Source organism: Oncorhynchus gorbuscha, linkage group LG14 (genome assembly GCF_021184085.1).
Source record: "Oncorhynchus gorbuscha isolate QuinsamMale2020 ecotype Even-year linkage group LG14, OgorEven_v1.0, whole genome shotgun sequence".
NCBI classification, from domain to species: Eukaryota; Metazoa; Chordata; class Actinopteri; order Salmoniformes; family Salmonidae; genus Oncorhynchus; species Oncorhynchus gorbuscha.
In genome coordinates this window covers 10,299,655-10,312,224 of record NC_060186.1, presented here as the reverse complement: position 1 = coordinate 10,312,224, position 12,570 = coordinate 10,299,655, and the positions used below count along the sequence as shown (strand labels likewise).

Genomic DNA, 12,570 nt, shown 5'->3' with positions numbered 1-12,570 from the left:
GTATTGCTGATTGGCAGTCGGCAACATCAGTCATTTGTCCAATATCTCCATCCCCAACCATTGCATTCTTCACAAGACATGCCATATTTAACAGGTGAGATTTGCACAGGTAAGCCCCTCAGCACGAGGACCACAGTCTTGTCCCACTCTCTGCAGAGGAGTTCCTAAGATGGTCTTGCCTGGAATTATATCACAAAGATTTCCCAAAATGTCTCAAACTGGGTGTTTTCAACACTTGTTACAACACGTGACTGACATTTCTTACTCACAATACCTGAAACTTAAGACTAGAATTACCTTTCCAGCAGTGAATTTTGTTTTTACTTATATAAACATGGAGCTTCAGCTTAGTCAGTCAACAAACAGACAGTTTTGGTCTCTCTGGTGCCCTTTAAGACCGATGGAGGAAGGGAGAAAGGAATTCAGCTCCTTTGGACCGAATCAGCCAGTCTGATCAGTATTTCCAAATGCCTCACTGTCATCAGAGTTTAAAGAGGTTCAGTTTATAATGAAGGCAGGCAAGAATTCATAGTGAGAGGAGAAAAAAAAGTATATGCACTTTGCCATACAGAGAGATGTCAGTTTTGTTAGAATCAGGGGTTATTATTATTACTGGTAGATTGGTAGCCTTACACTCAGTTCAGAGAAGTTCATTTAAATTCACAGAGTGAGGTTAATGAGGCAATAATTTACTGCGCCGTTGTGGTGACTCACTGGGCACAGCGAGAATCTATTTCTTGATCTCATTCAGTGCTGGAAATGACTGAGCAAATGCTGCTCCTAGAAAAATTCTAGCACTTGGCTGTTAATCTATAGTTGGACAAGATTAACTTTCAAATCAATTCCATTACATAGGCTTTAAGAGTTCCAAAAATAAATGACCTTTCCTAGTAGGCCTTTTCTTGAAAGGTCACAGGATGCGCAAATGAGCTCACTCAAGTGTTGCGTAGTTGGACTGACAGGGTGGTACTGGCTAGTCTTGCTTGGCCAGATTTACTAGATGACTTTACCTGAATAATGGAAGATTTGCCTCAAATTATAACCAAAGCACATGCTTAGAACCTTGTGTTTTGGAAGGGTTCAGTACATGCTTAGAACCTTGTGTTTTGGAAGGGTTCAGTACAAAAGAAGAGACACATGGTAGAGTCCCACATGACCAAGTGTGGCTGTCAAGATCTAACTTAGTCTGCTCTGAAGGGGGGTTGCAGGATTAGTGCCTCATTGAGTAATTGAAGGGAAAGCTTCGAATGAATCTCAAATTTCAGGAGGCCAGAGGTAGTTCAACAGGACACGATATGAAGTATCTTCAAATTAAAACACAAAATGTGCCTTCAACTGATGCTGCTACTTCTACAACAGTCTGGTGGTCTACTGTAGTCGGCAGACATTATCAAACCCATATCTTCCACTACTGATGACAATACCAGCGTAAAAACAAAATAGATGTTTGAATCTGCATGTTTGGTTCATAAAAGTTTTTTTTATAAATGCACAGCCGCCTTTTCCAGTTCTAAGGCCAAACTTAACGAATAGTGAACTAAGACACATGGCTAAATCTGCTCAATCTGTTGGTCACATGCTTAAACTCCCATCACTCAGGATGACGCACCTAATCATCTTCCACAGCATCGCTCCTAGTGAGAAAATGTGGAGACTCAAAAGGTTGAACGTAAGCAGCTTGGGGAGAGCAATAAGCTGATAACATAAGCTCCTCTTACAGGGTTAACAACAGAGACAGAGAAAGCCAAGTAGTAGTAAACAAGCCACAGCGTGCAATCTGTCATGTGTTTTCACAAGTTCATCTGGGTTCTCAATAGTCCTTTCAGTAACTGGTATAACAAGGCGCTCAATAGTTAATGGAATGTACAAAACATTAGGAACACCTGCTCTTTCCATTACATAGACTGACCAGGTGAATACAGGTGAAAGCTATGATCCCTTATTGATGTCACTTGTTAAATCTACTTAAATCTACCTTTAAAAATAAATAGTTTCATCCAAAAACAATGAGCCCTAAACATGTGCAACCTTCCAAAACCCCCCCAGCTATGCTCGACAGAGTAGAGTTTTAGCCCATGTGCAATTTTCACTTTAAAATGTATGCCAAACAAAAGCCAATGATTGCAAAGTTAAACAAAACATACAATTCTATGCACAAGGACTACTTTTAACAATTTCCATGGAACATTTGACAAAAACACATTTACTTGAAGAACAGTGCAGATGCCATGTTTGGTAACAGAATGACGGCACAGACAGACAGCACAGACAGACAGCACAGACAGTCAGTCTGTTAGCAAACTTTGCATCTGCACTGTACTTCAAGTAAATGTGTTTTTGTCACATTTTCCATGTATGTGGTTAAAAAGTAGTCCTCATTTCTTTGGTTTATTTCAAGGATGAACTTTAATTCCAACTGTGGGTCCTGGTAGGCCACCTGTAATTACAGCCCAGTGTATATACTCTAGCAATGAAATAAGATCCACGACTCTGGAGAAACATGCTCAGTCTCCCCACAGGGGGAAGAGGAGGCCTACAGTGCAGGGGAGTAAATACTGGTCTCTCTTGATGTCTGAAGCTGCCTGAAAACAACAGTTTCTGCCCCACCCACTGTACAACCCTAGTAATCCCTCAAATTAATTATATATAATTAAAATTTGTTTTAGCTAAAAGACAGTATAAAAAGTACTTCATCCCCAAAGCTGGTCTGCTCTTTTAGGTTTAGCAAAGGACGTTTTCTAGTGTTGTTTCATTCCAGCAGTACTGTATGCCTCCATTCACCTCTTCCCAGTATTTTAATGGCAAACTGGAATATTTAATCACTGCTGATAACATTCAGCAAATCCACCTGTATAACACAAACAGTGCCTCATTTCCTGTGATGCCACTCATCAGGTGTCACCATTAACAGGGATTCCATAAAACCTGTGTTTGTGTTGTTCACCGGCTGTGCAGATTAGCACCAATCCTAAAAGAGCTTTGGACCATTACACAATGTAAATTCACGACTAACACAGCCCCATACACAGACAGTGTATTGATGTGAGGAGAAAAGTGCATGGAAGTTTGTCAGTGACAGTACAAACACGTGTTGGTACGTACAGTAGTCTGCTTGAGTTCAGTGGATTGTCTGTGTTTGATTACACATTGTCATACCATGTAAATCATCCAGTAGCTGGTTGTTCACTTGAAGGGCAAAATAACCAAACCAAAATATATTGGAGTATTTTATGACATTTTTTAAATTTTTTATTTGATTAACTTTTACTAATTTTTCTCCTTAATTTCGTGATATCCAATTGGTAGTTCCAGTCGTCTCATCGCTGCAACTCCCATACGGACTCAGGAGAGGCAAATGTCGAGAGCCGTGCTTCCTCTGAAACACAACCCAACCAAGCCTCACTGCTTCTTGACACAGTGCCCACATAACCCGGAAGCCAGCCGTACCAATGTGTCGGAGGAAACACCGTGCATCTGGCGACCGTGTCAGCATGCACTGCGCCTGGCCCGCCACAGGAGTCGCTAGTGTGCGGTGGGACGAGGACATCCCTGCCGGGCAAACCCTCCTCTAATCTGAACCACCCTGGACCAATTGTGTGCATGGGGCTGCCGGTCGCAGCCGTCTGCGACAGAGCCTGGACTCGAACCCAGAATCTCTTGTGGCACAGCTAGCAGTGTGATGCAGAGCCTTAGATCACTGTGCTACTCATCAGCAGGCCCTGTGGACTGTTTTATATCGTAAGAGCAAACAGCAACAATTTGAAAAGATGTGAGTGTTTGCCTTTTCTGAAACTTCTTCTGTCCCTTTTACAACTTGTAGTTCTATTTCCACTGCTTTAATAGGAAATTACCGGTATGTATATATGTAGTAACAATGTGTACTTTTTGGTAAATAACTGGTAACAACATGGCATGGTATCTAATGGTGCCTAGTGTTACCTGTTCAAATGAATTCCAAAGAAACAAACAATTAATTGGTTATTGCATTGTGTGATTACCATGGTACCCTGTAACTTTTCAGTAAATACCTGGTAACTTATGTACCATGTAATAAAGTGCTACTGTAACGGCGTTCTTCGTTTGTAGAAAGAGAGTCGGACCGAAATGCAGAGTGGTGGTTACTCATGACTTTAATGAAAAAAGCGATACATGAAATAACTATACAAATACAAAAACAACAAACGGAACGTGAAACCTAATTACAGCCTATCTGGTGAAACTACACAGAGACAGGAACAATCACCCACGAAATACAAAGTGAAACCCAGGCTACCTAAATACGGTTCCCAATCAGAGACAACGAGAATCACCTGACTCTGATTGAGAACTGCCTCAGGCAGCCAAGCCTATGCAACACTCCTACTCAGCCGTAATCCCAATAACTACAAAAACCCCAATACGAACCACAACATACAAACCCATTTCACACCCTGGCCTGACCAAATATATAACGAAAACACAAAATACAATGACCAAGGCGTGACAGAACCCCCCCCCCCCAAGGTGCGGACTCCCGGACGCACCCCAAAACCATAGGGAGGGTCCAGGTGGGCGTCTGTCCATGGTGGCGGTTCCGGCTCGGGACGTGGACCCCACTCCATTAACGTCCTAGTTCCTCACCTTCGCATCCTGGGATAGTCCACCCTCGCCGCCGACCATGGCCTAATAGTCCTCACCCAGAACCCCACTGAACTGAGGAGCAGCTCATGACTGAGGGGCAGCCCGGAACTGAGGGGCAGCCCAGTACTGAGAGGAAGCCGAGTACTGAGATGAAGCTCAGGTAGGTATCCGGCTCCGGTAGATCCTGGCTGGCTGGCGGATCTGGAAGATTCTGGTTGACTAGCAGATCTGGAAGATTCTGGTTGACTGGCAGATCTGGAAGAGACTGGTTGACTGGCAGATCTGGAAGAGACTGGTTGACTGGCAGATCTGGAAGAGACTGGTTGACTGGCAGATCTGGAAGAGACTGGTTGACTGGCAGATCTAGAAGATCATGGCTGACTGGCGGATCTAGCTGTTCTATGCAGACTGGCAGCTCCTTGCAGACTGACAGCTCCTTGCAGACTGGCAGCTCTGGCTGCTTCATACAGACTGACAGCTCTGGCTGCTTCATGCAGACTGACAGCTCTGGCTGCTTCATACAGACTGACAGCTCTGGCTGCTTCATACAGACTGACAGCTCTGGCTGCTTCATACAGACTGACAGCTCTGACTGCTCCATGCAGGCTGACAGCTCTGACTGCTCCATGCAGGCTGACAGCACCCTGCAGACTGGCAGCTCCTTGCAGACTGGCAGCTCCTTGCAGACTGGCAGCTCCTTGCAGACTGGCAGCTCTTTGCAGACTGACAGCTCTGGCTGCTTCATGCAGACTGACAGCTCTGGCTGCTTCGAACAGGCAGGAGGCTCCGGCAGCGCTGTAGAGGAGGAAGGCTCTGATAGCGCTGAACAGGCGGGAGACTCTGACAGTGCAGGAGGGAAGGAAGGCTCTGATAGAGCTGAACAGACAGGAGACTCCAGCAGCACTGTAGAGGAAGGCTCTGATTGCGCAGAACAGGCGGGAGACTCCGACAGCGCAGGAGGGAAGGAAGGCTCTGGTGGCGCTGAACAGACAGGAGACTCCAGCAGCGATGTAGAGGAGGAAGGCTCTGATAGCACTGAACAGGCGGAAGACTCCGACAGCGCAGGAGGGAAGGAAGGCTCTGGCTGTGCTGAACAGGTGAGGCGCACTGACGGCCTGGTGCGTGGTGCTGGAACTGGTGCTACAGGATCGAGGACACGCACAGGAAGCCTGGTGCGGGGAGCTGCTACCGGAGGACTGGTGTGTGAAGGTGGCACAGGATGGACTGGACCGTGAAGGTGTACTGGAGAGCCTGAGAGCAGGACTGGCACAGGACGTGCAAGGCTAGGTAGGTACACAGGAGGCCTAGTGCGTGAGGCTGGCACATTTTTCACCAGCCGACTAACACGCACCTCAGGACGAGTATGGTGCACTGACCCAGGTGCCATTAAATCCCCGACACGCTCCGTCGGACGAATATCGTACCTATAGCACCATACTAGCAACTCCCTCATTACTCTCTCCTCCACTTTCCCCATTAACTCCTTCACAGTCTCTGCTTCGCTCACCTCTAACACCGGCTCTGGTTCTGGTCTCCTCCTTGGCTCCTCACGACAAACAAGGAGAGTTGGCTCTGGATAGACCGGACCGTGCAGGCGCACTGGAGCTCTTGAGCACCGAGCCTGCCCAACCTTACCTGGCTCGATGCCCACTCTAGCCCGGCCAATACGAAGGGCTGGTATGAACTGCACCGGGCTATGCACCCGCACTGGAAACACTGTGCGCTCCATAGCATAACACGGTGCCTGCCCGGTCTCTCTAGCCCCCCGGCAAGCACAGGGAGTTTGCGCAGGTCTCCTACCTGGCATAGCCATACTCCCTGTAAGCCCCCCCCCCCCCAATATTTTTTTGGGGCTGCTTTTCGGGCTTCCTTGCCAACCGTGTTCCCTCGTATCGTCGGCTCCTGTCTCCCGCTGCCTCTGCTCTCCTAAGTGCCTCCACCTGTTCCCATGGGAGGCGATCTCTTCCGGCCAGTATCTCCTCCCAAGTGTAACAACCTTTGCCATCCAACACGTCTTCCCATGTCCCTTCTCCGAATAATTCATCCTCCTTTCGCTGCTCATGCTGTCGCTGCCGTGTTTTCTCGTCGACTCCATTCTCCTATAGCCCTCTTCGCACTGCTCCAGCGAATCCCAGGCAGGTGCCGGTACTCTCTCTGGGTCGACCGCCCACCTGTCTATTTCTTCCCATGTAGTATACTCCATACTTCTGCTGTCCATAACGTCCTCCCTTCGCTGCTCATGCTGTCGCTGCCTGTTAACACGCTGCTCGGTCCGTGTGTGGTGGGTGATTCTGTAACGGCGTTCTTCATTTGTAGAAAGAGAGTCGGACCGAAATGCAGAGGGTGGTTACTCATGACTTCAATGAAAAAAGCGATACATGAAATAAATATACAAATACAAAAACAACAAACGGAACGTGAAAACCTAATTACAGCCTATCTGGTGAAACTACACAGAGACAGGAACAATCACCCACGAAATACAAAGTGAAACCCAGGCTACCTAAATACAGTTCCCAATCAGAGACAACGAGAATCACCTGTCTCTGATTGAGAACCACCTCAGGCAGCCAAGCCTATGCAACACCCCTACTCAGCCGTAATCCCAATAACTACAAAAAATAAATACATATAAACTCATGTCACACCCTGGCCTGACCAAATATATAACGAAAACACAAAATACAATGACCAAGGCGTGACAGCTACTCTAAATGTCCTTGGCAAGAAGCTCAATAGGGACAGACTCCAACTTGTTAGATAAACAGTCAGCAGAAAACATAACTGCCACATCAAACAAATAAATGAGACGGAAGGTTCAATTCAAACAAGCACTTATGCTTGTGTTTTTTCACCACTGTCACATAAAATAGGTGCCTTCAGAAGTATTCATACCAATTGACTTATTCCACACTTTGATGTGATACAGCCTGAATTTAAAATGGATTAAATAGATTTTCCCCCTCACCTTCTTTTACACTATTATGTTTGCAAATTAATTGAAAAGGAAATACAGGAATATCTCATTTACATGAGTATGCACACCCCTGAGTCAATTGGCCCAGTGTCGTCTGAGGTAGGCAGTCATTGTAAATAAGAATCGAAAGAATCAATAGATCAATAAAATAGGTTCAGAATATTAGGGGTCAAAGACAGAAAGGCATCTACAGTGCCTCCAGAAAGTATTCACACCCCTTGACTTATTCCACATTTTGTTGTGTTACAGAGTTCAAAATGTATTAAATGGTTGTTTTTTCACCCATCTACACACAATACCCCAGAATGACAAAGTGAAAACATGTTTTTAGACATTTTTGCAAATGTATTGAAAATGAAATAAAACATTTATGTAAGTATTCACAGCAGAGTCAATACTTTGTAGAATCACCTTTGGCAGCGATTACAATTTAGTCTTTCTCTAAGAGCTTTGCAAACCTCAATTGTACAATATTCTTCAAGTTCTGTCAAGTTGGTTGTTGATCATTGCTAGACAGCAATTTTCAAGTCTTCCCATAGACATTCAAGACGATTTATGTCAAATCTGTAACTAGGCTACGTAGGAACATTCAATGTCATCTTAGTAAACAACCAGTGTATATTTGGCTTTGTGTTTTAGGTTATTGTCCTGCTGATGCGTGAATTTGTCCCACAGTGTCTGGTGGAAAGCAGACTTATGCAAAATCCTAGAGGAAAACCTGGTTGAGCTTAGCTCTATTCCATTATTTATTTTTATATCCTAAAAGACTCCCTATTCCTTGCCGATGACAATCATACCCATAACATGATGCAGCCAACACCATGCTTGAAAATATGAAGAGTGGTACTCCCTGATGTGTTGGATTTGCCCAGAACATAACACTTTCTATTCAGGACATAAAGTTAAGTTATTTTCCACATTTTTTGCAGTTTTGCTTTAGTACTTTATTGCAAACAGGATGCATGTTTTTGAATATTTGTATTCTGTAGAGGCTTCCTTTTGTCCACTCTGTCATTTAGATTAATATTGTGGAGTAATGTTGAACCATCCTCAGTTTTCTATCACAGGCCTCAGCGTTTCCTTCCTCTCCAGCAGCTGAGTTAGGAAGGACACCTGCATCTTTGTAGTGACTGGGTGTATTGATACACCATCCAAAAAGTTTACAAAAACTTCACCATGATCAAAGGGATATTTAATGTTTGCTTTTTTATTATTACCCCTCTACCATTACGTGATCTTTGTGAGGCATTGGGAAAACCTCCCTGTTCTTTGTGGTTGAATCTATGTTTGAAATTCACTGCTCAACTGAGGGTTCTTACAAATAATTGTATGTGTGGGGTACAGAGGTGAGGTAATCATTCAAAAATCATGATAACCACTATTATCACACACAGTGAGTCCACGCAACACATTTTTACTGCTGACTCAAGACATTTCAGCTTTTCATTTTTTAATTTCTAAAAACATAATTCCCCTGACATTATGGGGTATTGCACATAGGCCAGTGACACACAATCTCAAATTAATCCATTTTAAATTCAGGCTGTCACAACAAAATGTGGACATGTCAAGGGGGTGTGAATACTTTGTGAAGGCACTGTAGATTATTTTCAACACAGATGCTTCCAGTTATGGCACAGTACAGTCATTGAAAAAAGCCTAGTGCATGAACATGATGACAGGTTTGATTGAATCCAGCCCCTTGTGTCACACAACTTTCACATGGGATGGAGCATTACACAGTATGTCTAGTTGTTGGATACATGTATTAAGGAATTGCTCACCAATGTTTAACATATATTTGTAGTCATTTTCAGATCCTGTTGACAAGTTGAAGCGAGTTACAGTACTGACAACACACGTGCACACTTTTTCTTATTAATCCAAATTCTGTTGACATTCAAATTGGCAAGGTATTCTCTCTGCAACCAGTCCAGATAGTCCAGAGATTTGTTTAGGTCACATAGCCTACTCAAGGGGGCCCTACATCCATAGGCTATTAAATTAGGGAAAATGTCCCTAATCACATCTGGCAGTATTTTTTTTATATGATCACTCTTTTTTTTGGAACCCAAACTTAATATTTGAGGCCAAACAAAATGTATCTGGGTGTATTTCTCTTGGTAGAAATAACATGGATGAATTAATTTAGTGAGAATGAAAATGCATTGCCTGTACCACAGGTAGTTTTACATTTCCAGCTATAAGCACCATAATACTTGAGTTATGGTGGGCTCTTTTTTTGCTCTTAACGCTGGGAGCTGGAATCAGGAGCGGTCTTCGCAGTACAGTGTTAAGTATTGGCTGCGCCTATTGCAAAACCATTTACCTCTTTCCAGCCGCAGTCCTCCGGCTAAAAGTGTATGAGAAGCTCCCCGCTTTCTCTGGTCCCACTCTGAATTCCCTCAGACATTCAATCCAGTGATATATAATTGTTCTCGGCGGCTTATTTTATTGCATAATCCAAAGGTTTATATATTGTGCAAATAGGCTACCTAATTAAAGTTTGCGCTCTGCATATCCACGCGTGTTTACTGTGCAATCCGTGGTAGGACATCTGATTCCAACTCCTTTTTGTGTAATGTTGGCAACTGTAAGGGGACCGCGGAGTATGTATCCCTTCCGGGTAAATTCCTTCAGCCTTCACAATAAAGGTTCCTCGTATAATAAAATAATAAAAACATTATAAAGGGAAAGGGGAACACCTTGTCAGTTGTTCAACTGAATGTCTTCAACTGAAATGTGTCTTCTGCATTTAGCCCAACTCCTCTGAATCAGAGAGGTGGGTGGGGCTGCCTTAATTGACATCCACGTCTTAGGGAACAGTGGGTGACCACCTTGCTCAGGGGCAGAACGACAGATTTTCAGCTCAGGGATTCGATCTAGCAACCTTTCGTTACTGGCCCAACGCTCTAATACAATATTAAGCTATATTTAGTCAACTATAAGTAAGGTTTGTAAGTTTTTTGTTTTAATCAAGCACATTATGCCTACAACATGTGTTATGCACATGTAGAACTTTTTATTTTTATTTTTTAACCAGGTAGGCTAGTTGAGAACAAGTTCTCATTTACAACTGCAACCTGGCCAAGATAAAGCAAAGCAGTTCGACACAAACAACAACACAGAGTTACACATGCTATAAACAAACATACAGTCAATAACACAATAGAAAAAGTATATATACAGTGTTTGCAAATGAGGTAAGATAAGGGAGGTAAGGAAATAAATAGGCCATAGCGGCTAAATAATTACAATTTAGCAGTTAAACACTGGAGTGATAGATGTGCAGAAGATGAATGTGCAAATAGAGATATTGGGGTGCAAAGGAGAAAAGAAAAAAAAATAACAGTACGGGAATGAGGTAGTTGGATAGGCTATTTACAGCTGGGCTATGTACAGGTGCAGTGATCTGTGAGCTGCTGTGACAGCTGGTGCTTAAAGCTAGTGAGGGAGGTAAGAGTCTCCAGCTTCAGTGATTTTTGCAATTCGTTCCGGTTCAATGATAATTTATGTGAGATTGAGGGCATCAAGCCTAGATTGTTGGATGGCCGGGGTGTTAAGCATGTCCCAGTTTAGGTCACCTAACAGCACGAGCTCTGAAGATGGTCCTTCTGTAGCTCAGTTGGTAGAGCATGGTGCTTGTAACGCCAGGGTAGTGGGTTCGATCCCCGGGACCACCCATACGTAGAATGTATGCACACATGACTGTAAGTCGCTTTGGATAAAAGCGTCTGCTAAATGGCATATATTATTATTATATATTAAGATAGATGGGGGGCAATAAATTCACATATGGTGTCCAGAGCACAGCTGGGGGCAGAAGGCGGTCTATAGCAAGTGGCAATGGTGAGAGACTTGTTTCTGGAAAGGTGGATTTTTAAAAGTAGAAGCTCAAATTGTTTGGGCACAAACCTGGATAGTAAGACAGAACTCTGCAGGCTAACTCGCCCCCTTTGGCAGATCTATCTTGTCTGAAAATGTTATAGTTAGGGATGAACATTTCAGGGTTTTTGGTGGTCTTCCTAAGCCAGGATTCAGACATGGCTAGGACATCTGGGTTGGCAGAGTGTGCTAAAGCAGTGAATAAAACAAACTTAGGGAGGAGGATTCTAATGTTAGCATGCATGTAACCAAGGCTTTTACGGTTACAGAAGTCAACCAATGAGAGCACCTGGGGAATGGGAGTGGAGCTAGGCACTGCAGGGCCTGGATTAACCTCTTCATCTCCAGAGGAACAGAGGCGGAGTAGGATAAGGGTACGGCTAAAGGCTATAAGAACTGGTCGTCTAATACGTTCGGAGCAGAGAGTAAAAGGAGCCGGTTTCAAGGCACGGTAGAATAGATTCAAGGCATAATGTACAGACAAAGGTATAGTAGGATGTGAATACAGTGGAGGTAAACCTAGGCATTGAGTGACGATGAGAGAGGTATTGTCTCTAGACACCATTTAAACCAGGTGAGGTCACAGCATGTGTGGGAGGTGGAACAAAAGGGTTAGCTAAGGCATATTGAGCAGGGCTCTACAGTGAAATAAGACAATCACTAACCAAAACAGCAATGGACAAGGCATATTGACATTAGGGAGAGGCATGAGTAGCCGAGTGATCATGGGGTCCAGTGGGTAGCTAGGCGAGCTGGAGGTACTGCGATTCAGACAGCTAGCGGGCCGGGGCTAACGGAAGGGCCTTAGAGAGATGTTGCGACGAAAGAAGTCTGTTGTAGCCCCCTCATATGGTTACGTTGGCAGACCAGTCGTGATGGATCAGCAGGGCTCCGTGTAGTAAAAGGGTCCAGGCCAATTGGCAAAATAGGTATAGTGGCCAAAGAAATTGGCTGATGGACCTCTTCAGCTAACTGTCTGATATGCTCTAGACAGCTAGCGGGCCGCGGCTGGCAGGCTAGCAGATGGACTTTCAGGGGACGTCGCAATGGAGAAGCCTGTTGATTAAAAACCTCGTGCAGATTACGTT

At 44.3% G+C, this 12,570-nt stretch overlaps 1 protein-coding gene across 2 annotated transcripts in view; it reads right to left on the bottom strand.

Moving 5' to 3' along the window:
* Positions 1-10,168, bottom strand: part of LOC123994411 (ras association domain-containing protein 8-like) — a 32,014-nt gene extending 21,846 nt beyond the window's left edge. For both annotated transcript variants that reach the window (XM_046296943.1, XM_046296942.1), the window contains exon 1: positions 9,927-10,168. The gene's annotated coding sequence lies outside the window, so the exon portion shown is untranslated. The remainder of the gene's footprint in view (positions 1-9,926) is intronic.
* Between the last annotated feature and the right edge of the window lie 2,402 nt (positions 10,169-12,570).